This window comes from Neomonachus schauinslandi, chromosome X (genome assembly GCF_002201575.2).
Source record: "Neomonachus schauinslandi chromosome X, ASM220157v2, whole genome shotgun sequence".
Classification (NCBI taxonomy): domain Eukaryota; kingdom Metazoa; phylum Chordata; class Mammalia; order Carnivora; family Phocidae; genus Neomonachus; species Neomonachus schauinslandi.
The window spans coordinates 36,968,291-36,970,960 of NC_058419.1; the positions used below are offsets into that span (position 1 = coordinate 36,968,291).

Sequence of the window (2,670 nt, forward strand, 5' to 3'; positions counted from 1 at the left end):
GTGGGGCTGGGGGGGGGGACTGCTAATTAACTCCTCTGCCAGTTTGTGTGCATGTGCGCGTGTGCACGTGTGAATACTTGGAATTTGAATAGTGTTCTTTATTTATCCTTACAGAGTCCCTAGCAGGCCACAGAAAAGCCTAAACACTTGCTTTGTCAGGAATAAGTTAGAAAAAAAAAAAGAAAAAGAAAGTCTTTCCGTGTCCTTGGGTGTTTTCGGTTCCTAAATTAAAAGCAAGGGGAAAAAAAGTCCCTTTGTGACCCCCAAACAGTGTTTCTTTGATTAGCTTTGATTTGAAATCATCACACCTTCTGACAGCTTGCAATTCAAACACAAAACTCCCGCGTGCATTCTTGTGAGAAGAAGACAATGAGAATTCTCAAAAGCAGGAGGTCTGAGTTTTCGGGCCAGCTCTGTCACTAACTGTGTATGTAACCTTGGGCCCAGGCTTTCACCTTCTTGTGAAAGCAAGGAGTTGGGCGTGGTGATTTCTAAGAGTCCTTCCAGCCTAACATTCTGTAAAAATTGGAAGTGGATTCTCGCAAGGCTGTAAAATTAGAGTTATAGGATGGGCTTATTCATCCAAGAGGGGAAAAAACGGGTAGTGGGGCAAGCCAGCCAAAAAGGAGAGGTGGAAGAGAGAGGGGGTATCAAATGGCAGAGGGGCCATTTTATATTGGTCTTTCAAATGTCGGTGAGTGTCTTAGTTAAGGCAGGTGACCACATCTCATTTTCCGCTAAGGATAGAGACGAGATTTAATTTGCTAAAAATGAATGTTTTCTAATACTGCTGCCGGACATTGGTCTTATCTTTAAAAGTTAAAAGTATGTACATATGCTTAATTTTATTCGATCCCCCCCCAACCAGCATAACACTCTGAGGTTGACAAGACAGCCATCGTATTTCCTTTGTGCTGATGGGGAAACTGAGGGACAGAGCTGTTATCTACACTAAATGGTGGTATCTGGGACTCGATCCTGGATCTGCTGACCACTTGTGTTCTTTTTATGATTCTGAATTGTGTTGTATTCTTTGATAAAGTTCTTCAACAGTGGAATTAAAGGGAATTGTGCACTCTTTTTTTCTTCTTCCAGTTTCTTTGAACAGTCTTCTCTCTGGATAGAGTAGATGTGTCCCAGATAAGGCTGGATCCGAGGACTTTTATGGTCCCGTTCCAACCCCAGGATATCTGGCCAACAAGTGGAATCTGGTCAGCCATATGTTCCCTGGTAGATGCGTGTGCATAGATGTGGGCTATGACTCCGTCTGCATAGCCACGGGAGGCACTATTCTCTGGGGAACATGCCTGTCATCCTTGCACGGGGGCCACGCTCATCTTCTCAGTATCGTCCCCATTTTAGTGTATGTGCTGCCGAAGCCAGCGCTCTGTGTACCGTGGACGCCGAGTTTTTATTACTTCTCCCTCCCCGCACCACCCCCAGGTGTGAGACTAAAGTGGTGCCTACTTCATGCCTGGGCAGAGTTAGGTCTTCTGCATTCAGTTTGCTCTGAAAACTCCTAATTGCTGTTACCTCCTATTTTGCTTTGAGGACAGCACAAGGGGGAACTGAGGGCGGGGAGGGGGGGGAGAGGGAGGGAGGGAAACCGGCCAAGGACACCACTTCGGGAGCCATGCTCTCTCCCTCTCTCCCCCTTAAATGCCCGCCCTTCCTCTCCCGCTCACCCCAGGCAAAAGCAGTTTGTAACCTGCAGACCGGATTTCCTCTCTCAGAGAACAATTCTCTTTAAGAAACTGAGGCAGATTTCCTGTTTCAGAGCCAAATCTGGTTTCGATGTTAAGGCTGACCCACAGGTGACGAACAAGTGATTTTCTTCGTAAGAGTTTGCCCAGCTCCCCCGCGATTTCCAGTCCAGCGAGTAGCAAAAACTCCATCCCCCCAACTGCAGACCTTGTATTATTCTACGTGGCAGGCTCCCTCAACTTCCCCTGGCAATCTCCAACTTTCCACCCTCTGGACCCACCCCTCCCACTTGCCTGCGTTCACACAGCCTTTTTCATGCTCTATCTCTAGGCAGTGGGTCCTCACTGAAATCGTACTGCTTGAGACTGTCGTCTTAATGCAAAACCCCGCACTCTGCTTCACCCAACCACCCAATACCTCCGACCCTCAGACCACGGGGTCCCTCATCTTAGATGTGCCCGTTCCCTTTGTTAGCCAGAGGCTCTCTTTGGTTGATACCCGAAGCCCTAGTTTGGATTCTATTTACTGACTTTCTCAATATGCCATCTTTAACCTAAAGGCCCTCTTGTCTTCACAGTTGGGTGCAGTAAGGCAGCCAAGAGGAAGCAGTCCCTTCCCCATTCTCCTGGGCTCCGGCAGGGCAAATTGTTTGCGACAAACCCAACTTACAAATTTCTGGGTTTCCAGAAGGTTTTGTGTTTTTTTTTTTTCCCTCCAGACTTACCTAATGAACCCTCTGAGGTGAAGGGTTCCAATTCTCGCATGATCATCAGACCGTGGACATAAAGAACATTTTCAGTATCCACCATGGCAATAAGTGCTAGGCAGAATGCCTCCAAGTTAGGTATCATGTTTGCTTTGGAAGGTTTTCCTCATTTGAGCTTAAAAAAAAAAAAAAAAAAAGAAATCCCTTCAGTGACCAAAAGAAGCAGTGTGGTGTAAGGGGAAAGCTGCACACTGAATCTG

The 2,670-nt window shown here is 46.9% G+C and overlaps 1 non-coding gene across 1 annotated transcript; it reads right to left on the minus strand.

Annotated features, from left to right (window-relative positions):
- Positions 1–1,277: 1,277 nt before the first annotated feature.
- LOC123323504 lies at positions 1,278–1,386 on the minus strand. Its single transcript, XR_006539444.1, has one exon. It is a non-coding gene; the product is annotated as a U6 spliceosomal RNA (small nuclear RNA).
- Between the last annotated feature and the right edge of the window lie 1,284 nt (positions 1,387–2,670).